Genomic DNA, 14115 nt, shown 5'->3' with positions numbered 1-14115 from the left:
AAACATTTTTTTAATACAAGTACTTAGATGTTATTATCTAACAATTGAAACATTTTGCTTTAGACAAATAAAAAAACATTGTTAATTATTATTGTAAAATATTAGAGAATTTTAGCTTTTATGCGCTTTAAACAATGTAAAATAATAAAAGAGTAATGTGTTTTAAAATTATATTTTTACTCGAGCAAAACCTAAATCACCCGAACGACTTGAATTTTGATTAATACTTTGGTGTTTTCGAATGTTTCTAATGCTGGAATAGTATTTGCACTTAGACTAGTTTGTAGGCTATTGTCTTCTTTGAAAAATCAAAACAACTAACTTTTTGCAAAAAAAACTTATACTTTTTTTTTTAAACTTTAAAATAAACGTTGTAGTTTGAAAATATCTAAATCAAAAAGAAAGCCAAAATTTTTGGCGGATGAAACAAAATTAAAATATTTTTCTATGAAATTCTCTAACAAAGTATTTTAAAAGGTACTTGTAGTTTTAATTGTAGCAACACAATAGTATTGTATTCTTTAATTGTAGCAACTGCGAGATACAAAATTGCATAAAAAATGTACAACACATATAAAACTTAAAAATAAAGTTTTACAGTTAAAACATTTGAACTAATAGAAAATAAATCTGGCCGACTGGTAGGTGAGCTTCTGCTAATGTATAAACAATATAAAATATTTTATGGAATAAAACAAAATAAAAACTACTGTGAGAGAAGCATAAAAAGTAACAAGAGTACAGAACAGACATATTTTAAATCTACAAATACATTAAAGACCTGAAAATAAAGTGTTAGAAACTTAAGGAAGCTATTTGTTTAACCATATGTGTGAAAACATGTTGCGTAAGAAAGCAGACCGGATGAAAACTAAACTTTTAAAGGAACTTGCATCGAAGTAACGCGTAGGAATGAGAATTAAGTAATTAAAGAACGAAAAGCTTATTAAAAGCTAAAACGTACATTAAATTAAAAAACAACAAAACTTAATTGCTTCAGTTTGCAACGTAATAGCAATTACAAAATCATACAAAAAATGAAGAGTTTTTACCAATGTAGACGCTGTTTGCTCTAATAAGACAAAGTTTCAGATACTCTTGCACAAGTTGCATGCGAGCTATGGGAATGTGCTCTGCATATAATTGATTGAGCATTAGTGTGTGTTGTGTAATGCACGGAAGCTATCTTGCGTATTAATAATTGATAAACTGGAAAAACGGCTAAAAGTTTGTTATTGATCTGAGCTCAGTGTTAATAACTTTCGATTAATGTACAACAGTTTTGCTGCTCATTGCAGAAAAAGCAGATGATATTTTGTGCATTTTTCAGTTTGCTTACAGTGAAATATTAAACTTTGCCTATTTGAGTTTTGTAAAATAATATGTTATAGTTATTTTGTTTGACGGTTGTAAAACTGTTGCAATAACACTCAGATTATGATCGTTTTGATCTTTTAGTTCATGAACAAACTCAAACTGTGATACATTGGTTTAATACTTGGCGTTAGTAAGGAAGTACGTAAAAGACATAATAATCTAATAAACACATAAAAATATTATCTTTATTTTATAGTTATTACTTAGAAGATGATTTACAGCTAAACTGCCTAGCGGAAAATTGAAGTCATAAAAGTCATTAGGAAATTATTTTTAGCATGAACCGAAAAAACAAATAAGAAAAAAAGCATTTGATCAATAATGTTACATACTATTTTAAAGATACACACATAAACTTTTCATAGTTTATTTCAATATGACGGCGTTTCGAATATACCTTAGAAATTTTCAAACATTAAACTGCGTAAAATAACCAAAATTAGTGCTAAAACTAAATATACAAGATTAACTGACGAAGACAGTATATAGAAAGATACACAAAAAGATATACAGTACGGTAAATTACAAGACTAACAGTATAATTTGGGTAATTAAGCATTCATAAACAGTAAAATGCTTAGTCAAAAATATTTAGTTTGTGGGTAATACCCGGTTTAGTTAATTGCTTGTTTAAAATTGGGCTATAACGTTTAATTAAAATTGCTTCACTAATCAAGGTCTAAAGTTTGTTTCCACATTCTTTTAGAATTTTAAAATTGTTGACAGTTACTTTTTTCATTATGGTCTGACACTGTTTTTTTTTTCCTTTTCTCAATGTTTTTAACTCTTTCAATTTACATAGCTGTTTGCCTTGGCAAGTTAATGGTAGGATGAATTCTTAACATGAGAACTTTATTTATTAGTAGTTTGAACTTACAGTTGTTAGTATTGAAAAAATCAATAGTTTAAAGTATACAGGTATTACAAAGCTAACAAGTTTGTTTGGAAAGTTTTAGCTTTTTTATTTACTTGGTAAGCATTACTACTTGTTAACAAAGCTTTCTATTAAACAGAATAAAAAAGACAACTAGTTATTGTTTGAATTGAAAACCTTAATTGTTCTTATTAATATTTAAGAACTACGAATTGTGAAAAACAATTTTGTTTTTGTAGAACACAAAACAACTGTTTTAAGTTTAATACGTAAATCAATGAAAAATTTCTGACTGAATGTCAACTAAATTAATTAACGATAAAACATACATTTATTTTAGGCATATACGTTCAATATTAAATTTTTCATAAATATAACAAACGTGTATAAATGGATAAGTTTTATTGTTAGGTTATGAAAAGTAAAAACGTAACTAAAACAGTAATACCTTGACTGCAATACGTTAACTTGAACTGTATTAGTCTTTTAAATCAGTATATTCTTTTTTAATTCATTGTTTGAAAGAAAAATTGATTCTTTAAAAAATCTACGTAGTTCTGGTAATTTTATTACATAAAAACTGCATTTGTACGTACAAATTATGTTTACGCATCAAATGTTTTAAAACTCGAACTATGTAGTCACAAATTAATTTAGTATTTTTTATTTCCTAAAATATGTCAAAATCAATTTCAGCAACATCATTTCATGAAGGTTTTTGTAAGCAGAGCATTTAATATTAATGAACTAATACTTATAAAAGTTTGCTGTGCATAACAGATTACTAGAAATAAAACTATATGCAAAAAAGATTATAAAAACACATAAACTAGCATGAAGAAATATTTTTTTATATGTTTTGTTTTACTAATACATAAACAAAGGGTTGAGGGTTGTTAATTTTTCGGGTAAGTAGCTTTGTAGCTTTTTCTAATAAAAAAATAGGCTACTTGGTTTGGAAACTATCTTGCTAGTTTTTATTTAAAAGGTTTTAATGGATTCATTTTGCATGAAACTCAGTAAAAAATAAAAATTATTAACACTCTATAGAAAACGTTTATTTTAAATAAAGATTTAAGAGTATTAAAAATTTAAAAGGTATACTTGTTCAGCAAAATCTGTTTAGTTCATACTGAAATAGTAATTGATTTAATGAGAAAATAATATTTTTTATTTTTGAACTGACTGAAATTGAAATGTATTTTGAATGATTAAAATATTTTCTTTAAAAAACTACGAGCTTAAGTTGAACACATTTTCTAAATTTTTCAAAGTTTAATGTTAAAAACTGTTTAAGTTAAACAAAATTATTAAGCAAGAAGCTAAATGAATTACAACTTTTGATAAAAAAACATTTGAAAATAGTTTTATAACTTAAAAGCTCTCTTCAACTTCGCAAGTTTATTTGATTAACAAAATATAATAAGCAATTTCATAAATTAGCAGTTTTTCTATTTTTACCATTTCCAGATCATAAATAGTTTTCCGGCATTACTAAGTCTGTTAATGTCAAAAGCACAAAAACGATACAATCTATAAATAGCAACGTTAAAAAAGTATATAAGTAACTATACAATCCGACTTTTTTCTATTGCTATTTTAAATGTAATTTAGATGTCAGTGTGACAAGTATAAAGCTAGACAATTATATTTTGTAAAAAATCTTATAACATTGAACTAGCAGCTGAAAGAAAGCTAATTCAAAATACTGTTACAAACTTTTTATATTTATCAAAAATTTAACCATAATTTATTTAGCCTTCTTAAATATGAAAAAAACTTTTTACTTTTATAAATAATTTTTTAGAAACGTTTGATACTTATTATGTATTGAATTTTTTTCAAAAGAATTTTAACTAAAGAATAGTCAAAAGAAGATAAAGTACACTTCAACATAAACAGTTTAAACAACATAAACAGTAAGTAGCTTCAATACAAGTATTGTGAATATGTTTATTGTTCTTAGTATGTATAACTTTTATTACAGTTTTTAAAACTTCTTTGTTTATTTTAATACAAAGAAATATGCCCATTTAAATAAAAAATTACCTATTGTATTTATTTAATCATTTTTAAAAAAACAACTGATTACCTTTAATTACAAAAAATGTTCAAAAAAAGTCAGCTTTGAAACTATTATGTTTGGATGGATCTCTTAAAACCAACTTATCATCTTTTTGGTCTTAAAATAACAGCTGTTTGTAACGAATGCAGCTATGTGTGACGTAACTATTCATTTACCACTAAATTACATAATTAAAACAAATTTAATCAACAAATTTCTTGTTACTGTATATCAGGAGGTTAAGGTAACTTATCTTGCAAAGGTAAACTTCTTTTACTCAACTTTATACCAAAAGTACTACCAACTGTTGATACTAAAAGTATTCTTTAAAATCATTTTTTTAAATTTCATTTAGTTAAATATTAATTTTAAACCTATTTTGCATAACAACCTGTATTATTTTAGTAAAAATTTAACAACACACAACTTTACAACTAATAAGTTAGATTAAACAAAACGTTCATTATATTGTTTTTAAAACACATTTTCGCATAACTTTGCGGTTTTAGTTTTACAGCGAAAATTTAAACATTAAATCTAACAAACTACAATATAAAATATTTTAGATAGTAGTTTTCGCTTAGCTAACTTAAAATATTTTTGTACTTTATCACAGCATTTATTGATTTTTTATTATAAACACACGCTTATATTCATAATTCAAGCAAGTAGAGATGTAGTACTAGATTCTTTCTTAAAAGAGTTTTTAATCTAACTCAAACAAAAAGTTATCATTGCAAACAAATCTTGTAGTTTTAGATCAGCATTGTTGAAAAAGCGTATGAGAGGTCTAGACACTGTGCAATCTAAACACTTCTTTATATTACTCAATTCTATCTATTTAAAGTTTCGATGATTGAAATTACAACTCTGTGAGCTCAGCTTTCCGTTTACTCTACAGTTTTGCACTGATAACCATAAAAGATAGAGCTTAGTTTATAAACAGCTTATATCGAGTAGATGATGCTGGAAACTTATTTATTTATTTTCTGAACGACTTTTAAAGATGCCGGAATAAAGAAGTTATTTTTATGATGCTTGTGAACAAAAGATTTGCACTTAGAGGTAAAAACACTTGTGTTTTTGTTACACTTACAAAAAATTGTATTAAAAACTCATAATAAAAAAATTTTAGTCAAAAAAAAAGAAAAAAAAAGATGTTTTAGCAAAAAGTTATTTTTTAGTTTAGGTCTTGTTTTTAATTAAAAAACTTTTTTTTGTGTCCTTGACGGTTTTTTATTGTGTTATAAAAATACAACTTGATTATTTTTATAAAACTGTTCAAAATAAAAAAATGCATCATATCTTTATTCAGATTTAATACCAAACCGTTTATTATTTTGGGAGAAAGTCCATTTAAATAATAGATTTAAAAACTCAAAAAATACCTTAATTTTTTACCCGTAAATCAATAAAATTTGAAAGCACAATATGATATACAATTAATTTGCTTATTTTCATTAAACAAACACCTTTGAGCTAAATCAAAATAGAAAAAAAATATTTAAGCAAAAGAAACAAGTTTAAAATACCGAATCAACGATAAACAAAATAATAATATCACTTAGACAGTACACAGCTACAGTTGTAAATTAATTTCCAAGGTTTTTTCCGCTTGGAATTAATTATTTTACATTGCACTAAAACAATATACTGCATTTTTGAACGTCTTTTAAACTACAAATGTTTTTTTATAACACTCACCTCGAAATTTTGCTGGCATTCCATTAAAACTTGTGCGTACGATTCCACTTAAAAAAATTTTAATCGTACAAAATTTATTGCTTATTAACTATTAATAACTATTAATGCTGTGCAAAAAACCAAAAACAAATAAACTACGAAAAACGTTCACCTATCTCAACAAACAAAAGTACCAACTTTAATGAAATGCAAACCGACAACAAGCTTTCTTTGTCGGCATAAGCATTTTTTTCTTCTCATGAGTCTTAATACACGCTTTTAGAGTTTTAAACTATTTCTTTATCGTAAACACTGAAAACTGTACTTTTTACTCATTAATTGTTTGCATGCTTCTGCTGAAACATAATGTAGAGTTGAAAAAATTTTTAACAATTACTGTCAGCCTTTATTTGTTTTACTTATCATAAAACCTTTTCAGAGTTTCCTAAAACGCAATGGTTAATAAATTATACAAGTTGACAGTTTTTTTTTTGTTTTTACTCTGTTGTGTTTAATTTTAAATTTTTTAAGTGTTGAATATTTTGTTAGTTTTGACGTCAGTTATAATAAAACTAGTTATAAAACAAGTTTTTGGTCTATTGATTTTTAAATAATTTTACTAAAACCATATCGAGTAAAATAGAAAGCAGCAAGTAAAGCCATTTTAAAGTTATTTACAACTGTATGAGTTGAAAAGTAAGTGTTATAAAACAGTTTTACATGAAAGAGCTTCATTAAACCTTTACATGTAAGATTGCAACAAATTTTAAACTGAGGTTTTTTAACGTTTACATCTAGCAAATAATATCCGTCATATAAAAAATTGTGTTTGAATTGAAACTCGTGTTTATTTTTAAAAGTCTAAACTACTTGGAGTAGTGATTCAATTTACTAGAGAAATTTACTATATATATTTTTTTTATTTACGTCACCGGCCAAAAATAAAGTTTAATAAACCTGATAAAACTAGAACTTGAAGAAGATAGGTTTGCTAAACATTTAAATACACATTTTAAAATAAAAACGCAAACTAAAATACTATCTCAATTTAAATAACAAATGTCAATTGCATTTAAATACAGTGTTATTTACAATATTTTATCACACTAAAAATTTTTCAAAAGAATAAAATTAAAAAACAAAGCCATATGTTTTAAGGGTATTTTACATAAGGCTAACTGAGTCTAACAAAATTTAAAATGTTTTTATTAGGTTTTTTCACGTTTTTTTAGTTAACAAAACAAAAAATGAAAAAAAATGTATCTACTTTTATTAAAAGGTTAATTATTTATTTTTTGTAATGTGTTTTATTAATTATCTACAAGTAAAGTGTTTTAGTATTGATGTTTAGATTTTTTCTAAAAATCTTTAAGTTATTAAGTACCAATTTAGAACATATAATTATTTATAATAGCTTTTAACATTAATATTCACTTCAACCTAGACCTTTTTATTAGTAAAGTTTAAGATTCTAAGAAAACCCAAACTTTTTGCATAATAAAAACTGTTTCTTTGAAACTATTATTTTTTAAATTATACACCTTGAAAAACTTCACAGTAACAAAATTATTTTAATAGAAAAAAAGGAAAAGAGCTACTTTACATTCTAGGTAAACATGACTATGGTTTTGGACAAAGTTCAAAAAATTAAGGAAATTAGGCGAATAACTTCGTTACAAATTTTACTAAAACACTTACCCTTCTTACGTACGTGTTTTCAAGAAGGCTTTCTTTGTTTTGTTTTTAATTTTTCAACTATGATGTTTTGGATTAATCATTTTAAATCCAAATGCAAAGCAATCATTTATGTGAGTTTTATTTAACCTACAAAGGAAATATTATACTTACAGTTAACCAAAAATTGGTTAAAAATGTTTAACAATCAGATAGATTTATAAACTGAAAACAATCTGTCGGAAAATTTTTAAAAAATCTTTTTGAACTTTTTGTTAAACGAGCGTTTAAAAATAAGTTTTTGGAAGTGCTTTTTTTATTGAAACTCTTTTTAAATTAAAAAATAAGCATTTAAACCTAATAATATTTTTCTAAGAAAATTGCTATAAAATATGATAACTAACTGATATTTTCTAATATTTTGATACAGTTCTAACCATCCAAACTTTTGTCATTTTAGAAAAAAATTCTAAACCATAAGAAAAACATTTAGTCCTGAACTAATTTTGTTTGAGAAAAAAAAAACTGAAAAACTTTCATAACAAATCAATAAAAACTGCCTTCCCAAAACAATTTAACAGCTGAGTTGCAAAAAACCTCGTAAATTTCAATTCGACCTCATCTGTAAACTCATGCCTGAAAGGGACAAAGCAAAAAAAAAAACTTCAACTTTTTGCTGCAACTTGTCAGCCACAATCACGGCCTCTAACCGCCGAACAAACACGACAATCGACTGAAACAACACTCATATGCGACCGCAAACAAAACTAACTCTCCTGCAAAAACACAACTCGCGCGCGCAGGCACAAATCAGCTGCGAAAACTTTTTGGCTTTCGCGACTTTTTTTTCGCCTGCTAACATCGCTAGATGGCATGTATGTAACAAAAAAACTCGATCGCGCGCGCAATCGATAAGTCAGCGACGCAATGCTTCCAAGGATTAACTGCGCATTACCGCTGGTGAATACAAAGCGGTCGCGGATCTCTGGGAATAATCCCCTGAAGTGAACCCGTCGAGCGCGCGCGACTGACTTTCAGACTGAACGCAAGTTCGCAATGGAAAGAACAGAAAAAGTGTAAGTGCGCGGGAGAAATCGCACCCAACGTGGATTTGCGCAGCGAGCGCAACAGAAAACAAAGTGAGCAGCTGTCACAGAACGCGAGGTGGAAAATCACTTATTGTCAGATGAGGTGCTTTGTGTTAATGCTACTGCTAAAGCGCACGAAAAGCGGGGGGGGGAGAAAGGGAAGGGCCGACGGAATTAGCAACAGAATAGCACTTGAGCGCGTTCGAATGGAAGAATCACGATAAGGAGCTACAGATTTTTGTTCTTCTTTTTTTTTTCGACGGTGCCTCGCATATTTTTATTTTTACTTATTGTGTAACGCTTTCGATTTGAGTTAATTGATCAGATCGCCTCATGAATATTTCACAGGTTGCGGCGATTTCAATGAAATTTTTTTTACCGTTTCGCCGTTAAGTAGCTGATTAGCCCAGTTGGCTTTGTCGTGTGATGAACGTTTTTGTGTTTATTTTTGCGTTGAGTTTTAAATTTTGTCTCAAATTGTTTTAAACACGTTGAATTTTAAAGTTTATTAATAATTATTTCAAACAATGATAGCTAATTACGAGTTTCGAAAACCTTGCTTTGAAATTTGTTGTTTTAACCTTGAAAAGTATTAAACTGAGAACACTACAAAAAATAGCTTGGGCGAAGATTGATTTTTTTATAAGTAAATGATTTACGTATATAAAAAAAACTATCATTCCAAAATTCACTTTGATTTACTTTACAAAATAATAATATTGATAATAAATTAATTCAGCTTAAGTATTCTTTAAAAATGCAAAAAAATGAAAGCCAGATAAACTTTTAATAATTGAATACAAATTTATTTTTGTTACTTTATAAGGTACTTTACTGTAAGTAGTTTTGTCAGAATATTCTATTAAAATAATATAAAGCTTTAATTCTAGTAAAAACCATTTGATTTAATTAAACAATAAATATTTTGTGCCTGACCAAAAATTTTTTTGTTTACTCGTCATCTAGTTTATTAGGTATCACATATAAAAAACTAAGTTACTCGCAACAACAAAAAAATTTTTAAGCAAGGAGTACGGACAGTAAATTCAAACTAAAGTTTTATTAAACAGTTTTGATCAATCGATATTTTAATTGTTCAATTACATACATTTGTTAGAAAAGTAAAAAAGCAATATTTTAGCTTTTTAACAGTTTACTATTGTGTAGCAATTCATTTAACAAACCTTTACAGCATATTTTCAACTTATACATGTTTCAAAAAAATGTGGTTAAATTATTTACTTTGGGGAGCTAAAACAAATAACTAATTTTTAAGCTATAAGATTTTTTGTTTCACTTAATCAAAAAAGCCTACTCTGTTTTATTGTGAAGTGTAATATTTTTAATTTTCGTTAAGAAACATAACATTTACAATTTTATTTAGTAGCAATAACTTTCGTTTGTGTTCACTGATAACTTTACTGACTTTTAATACGTTTTGTTATAAAATTTCGCAGATAGTTTTAGAAAAAGTAGCTTCAAGCTTTTTCGCTAGTATTATTTTTTTTTTTTGGAAATTGTTTTAATTTTATCATTTACATTAACTTTAAGCTTTTTCACCATTTTTTACTAGTGTCTGTTTATGTGTTTGTAAACTCAAGCTAACCCTTAATGTTTTCACAAACGCTTGTTTTAATTTTCAGCTTTAAATCGATCATCCTGCGATTGCATTGATTAACTGAGCGAAAGGTTGTTTCATGAAAAAAAATTCGTGAACCAATGAATTTATAACAGCTCAGTATCGCTCAACGAAAAAGTGCGTTCATCGTCTCGTAGTGAATAAAAAATTCGATTTCTTGAGTTCTGAAGACACGGGAAAGACTGCGTTCCGCCGTGGAAAGGCAATAAATAACGTGAGCACAATCAGTTGCACATGCTCGCAACAAAACACTGGCATATGCCGCACTGAGCTTTCAATGTTTCAAAACAAACACTGAACCTTTGTTGTTTTCGTCGTCGAAAAAAAATTCGTATTGCAAGTGATGTGAAAATGATAGAATCCGTCAATTTGTTAAGCGACACGAAATATTTTACTTACGAGTTCCAACTTACGTCGAGACTTAAAATTTGTACTCAACATTTAGCTTTCACTCCACAAAAATATATTTCATACGTTACCAGTTCAACAGTTAAATTCAAGCAACCAAACGATTAGATTAAAATTTTATTCAACCAACTAATTTACATGTTAATTTTTTTATTTTATTTTCAATTAAAACGAAGCAACCAACCGAAATTGAAGATCTCTCCGCGAGGAAGCTTTTCAGGCTCAGATCTTCATCCCTGCTCACGGGAGCGTCGTCGTAGCTGATGACGTTGACGACTTCCGCGAACGAAACGTTTCCTTTCTCCTTGCTCAGCCGCTGCTTGCTGCTCACTGAATTACGGTTATTTTGTATGAGATACTATTATAGGAAGGTTTTTGAACGTATTTATATATTATTTGCAACGAACGTATTTATATACCATTTGCAACTTAATATCAATAGACTATTCATTTTGTTTTTTTATATTTTATTACACAAAGCTTTTCAAAACCATACAAGATTTCTTTGTCTAATGAAAAGCTTTGTGTAATAAAATAAAAAAAAAACAAAGTGAATAATCTATTTCTATGAGCTGTTTCAGCAAAAACTTGCTTTAATCAACTAAAAAAAGTTAATCACAGCTAATGAAACTTAATCGTAACTTTAATCAGTTTGAGCGTGAAGTGACTAAAAGAACAGCTTGTTAAAAATGCTACTTTGTAAAAAAAGTTTTTCAGAGTTTGGTTACCTGGACTGTTATTAGAGAATGATTTATACATTTTCTTGCTTAAGCTCTTTAAAATTTAAACGTGAACTTTCTGGGAGTTAAAAGGTTGTTAGTTATGAATTTGTTTATTTTGCATAAAAAAGATAAAACATATTTGTCTATTTTTTGCCACATCTCACCTTTTACTGTTAGTGAATGAACAATATTTTTTTATTAACGCTTTAAAACTTGCAAATATTCAATTGCAGTTGTCTGTTTGAAAAAAAAAGTGAACTAGTATTTTCAAACAAAGTATTTTATTTTTTTTTTTACGCTAGCCTTTTTTTTTTCAATGAAGCAACAACTTAAAAAAAAACTTAAAAAATTGCATTGTTGCCACAAATGAGTAGCATTGGAATTTTTATTTACACAAAACTGTTTCGGGAGCAGTTAGAATCGTGCTTATTATTTTTTTGCTTACAAAAACTCTCAAAACGAACTGCTTTTCTTTGAAGTTCAATTGTATCATTGTTACATAGACACTAGTGTTAATACAACAATTATTTTAGTTCACCAAAAAATAGTCGTTTATGAAAAACTTTAGAAACATTTTAACTCGTATTAAACCTAGGCTTGACAGTTAAAATAGCTTTAAGTTTTTTAACAATACACATTTGTCAAATTCTTTCATTGGTTTTTAGATTTTATCGGAAAAAACCTTTTTTGTAATGTTTCTCACGTATGAAGTAATAAACAAACAAATATAACTTGTATTTCATCTATTTTAATTAGGAGAATATTTCACCTCATTTGTCTTTTATTAAACTATCAAAATCAACTTAGTTTAAATCTAAATCAATCTTGATTAAACTTTTTGGTCAGGTAAAAACAACGTGCAATTGAGGTTTACAGGAGTTCAAGAAAACTTATGAAAAACAATTGCAAAAAAGGAAAAACAGTTAAACTTATCTAATTTGATTCTCACCGTTGGAGTTGGACCTTGAAGTCTTTATAGAGGAAGGTCTCATCATAACGTATAATTGTCTGTGTGCACTTCACATTTATTTGTAATAAAACTTATTTTCTAAAAAAAAAGCAACTCAATGTAAACATTATTGTAAGTTTGTAAGCTTACTTAGTTTATTTTAGCTAAAAGTGTTTCTCATTTTTTGAACAAAATGCTTTAAAAATGCATAAACTTTTTTCAAATTAAAAAATAAGCTTTAAAATTTCAAGCTTAACTGTTTTTTATGGTATCAATTTTGTTGAGAACTGTCAGTAAAACAAAAAAAAATTGTTTCAGAGAAAGCCTCGTACACACAAGTTAATTATTTAACATTTACTTTTATGATGACTGTTAAAACCTGAAAAACTAGCATTTGCGTGTGTTCTTTACTTGTTCAATGTGACAGAAGCTCATTGCGTTCATATTTGAAAATATAACTCCTTGAATTTTTGAACAAATTTTGTTTAAAAACCAATTAAAATTTAAATATAAACTTATTTTAAATTTGTTCACATCTTTAAAAAAAACGCATGCTTTTTTTAAGAACTGTTAATTAATTTTATTGTTATTGCAATTACCTCTTTTATTGATAAAGTACGTTTTTGTTAAAAGCAATTTATCAATACGTAGATTCGAAAGAAAAAAAACATAGTTTTTGTCAAAAAAAAAAAAAAACAAATAACCTATGATTCATGCATTCTAATATATCGATAAAAAATTAAAATTTGGTTAGAAACTAATTATTTAAATTGTATAAAATTATATTTATTTACCTTTTTCAATTACATTACAATTGTAGTTATTTTAATCAAAAAAAAATTAAGTGTTTTCATAACCAAAAATTTAAAACTTCTCTTTTTTTTTTGAAGAATTTTTGGATATAACTATAAAAGCTGTTTTTTTCTCTAGTTTAGATTAGATATAGCAAACATTTATACGCAAATTTATTACGAGCAGCATTTAAAATTTAATCGTTTTTACAAACTGTTTGCAGATTGATTAAACTGTTTATAACTTTAAACAGACTTGTAATTTTTATGATATTTTGGTAGTTTTTTGTTATTATAACAAATTTATTTATTGATTTATTTAATTTTGCGCATTTAAACAGTTCTTAAAACTTTAACTCATAACGAACACCTTCGATAATTTTATAAACTCAAATTTTCTAACCGCATTAAGGTTATATCTAGTGCACAATTTCTTGAAAAGCTAATAAATCTTGAAAAAGAAGCTATTATTTAATTAAAAGAAATCAAGTTTTATAACCAACAAAATAGGCATGAAAAAAATATGTAGTCTTTAAAGTTTTTTGTACAAACTTATCACAAACAAAAAAGTTCTTTAAAAGTAGACATACTTTTTGTAGTTCATTTTAAATAAATGCTGCTAAACTTTTGAAGAAAATTTCCTACCAAAAAGTAAAATTATTTATTTTCCGTTTAAAAAAAGAAAAAAAAAACATCTGTCGTCTCTAACTAAAATGTAAATTAACATAACATTTCACATAATTACTAAAAAACATCAAAATTAATCTTTAAAAACTTCACGTCCAAAACCTTTGATTTAAAGAGCCTAGGATTACTACGAACGAACGCTTAAACTCTTTTTCACA

The 14115-nt window shown here is 26.6% G+C and overlaps 1 protein-coding gene across 1 annotated transcript in view; it reads right to left on the bottom strand.

The window, feature by feature from the left end:
- LOC145844341 (potassium voltage-gated channel subfamily KQT member 4-like) overlaps positions 1 to 7817 on the bottom strand; it is a 50066-nt gene extending 42249 nt beyond the window's left edge. The window contains exon 1 of the mRNA XM_082951734.1: positions 7698 to 7817. The gene's annotated coding sequence lies outside the window, so the exon portion shown is untranslated. The remainder of the gene's footprint in view (positions 1 to 7697) is intronic.
- Positions 7818 to 14115: the final 6298 nt, after the last annotated feature.

This window comes from Thalia democratica, chromosome 9, assembly GCF_965202585.1.
Source record: "Thalia democratica chromosome 9, ktThaDemo2.hap1.1, whole genome shotgun sequence".
In the NCBI taxonomy this organism is placed as follows: domain Eukaryota; kingdom Metazoa; phylum Chordata; class Thaliacea; order Salpida; family Salpidae; genus Thalia; species Thalia democratica.
Note: the sequence above shows the minus strand (reverse complement) of the source record. Positions and strands in the feature narration are given on the sequence as shown.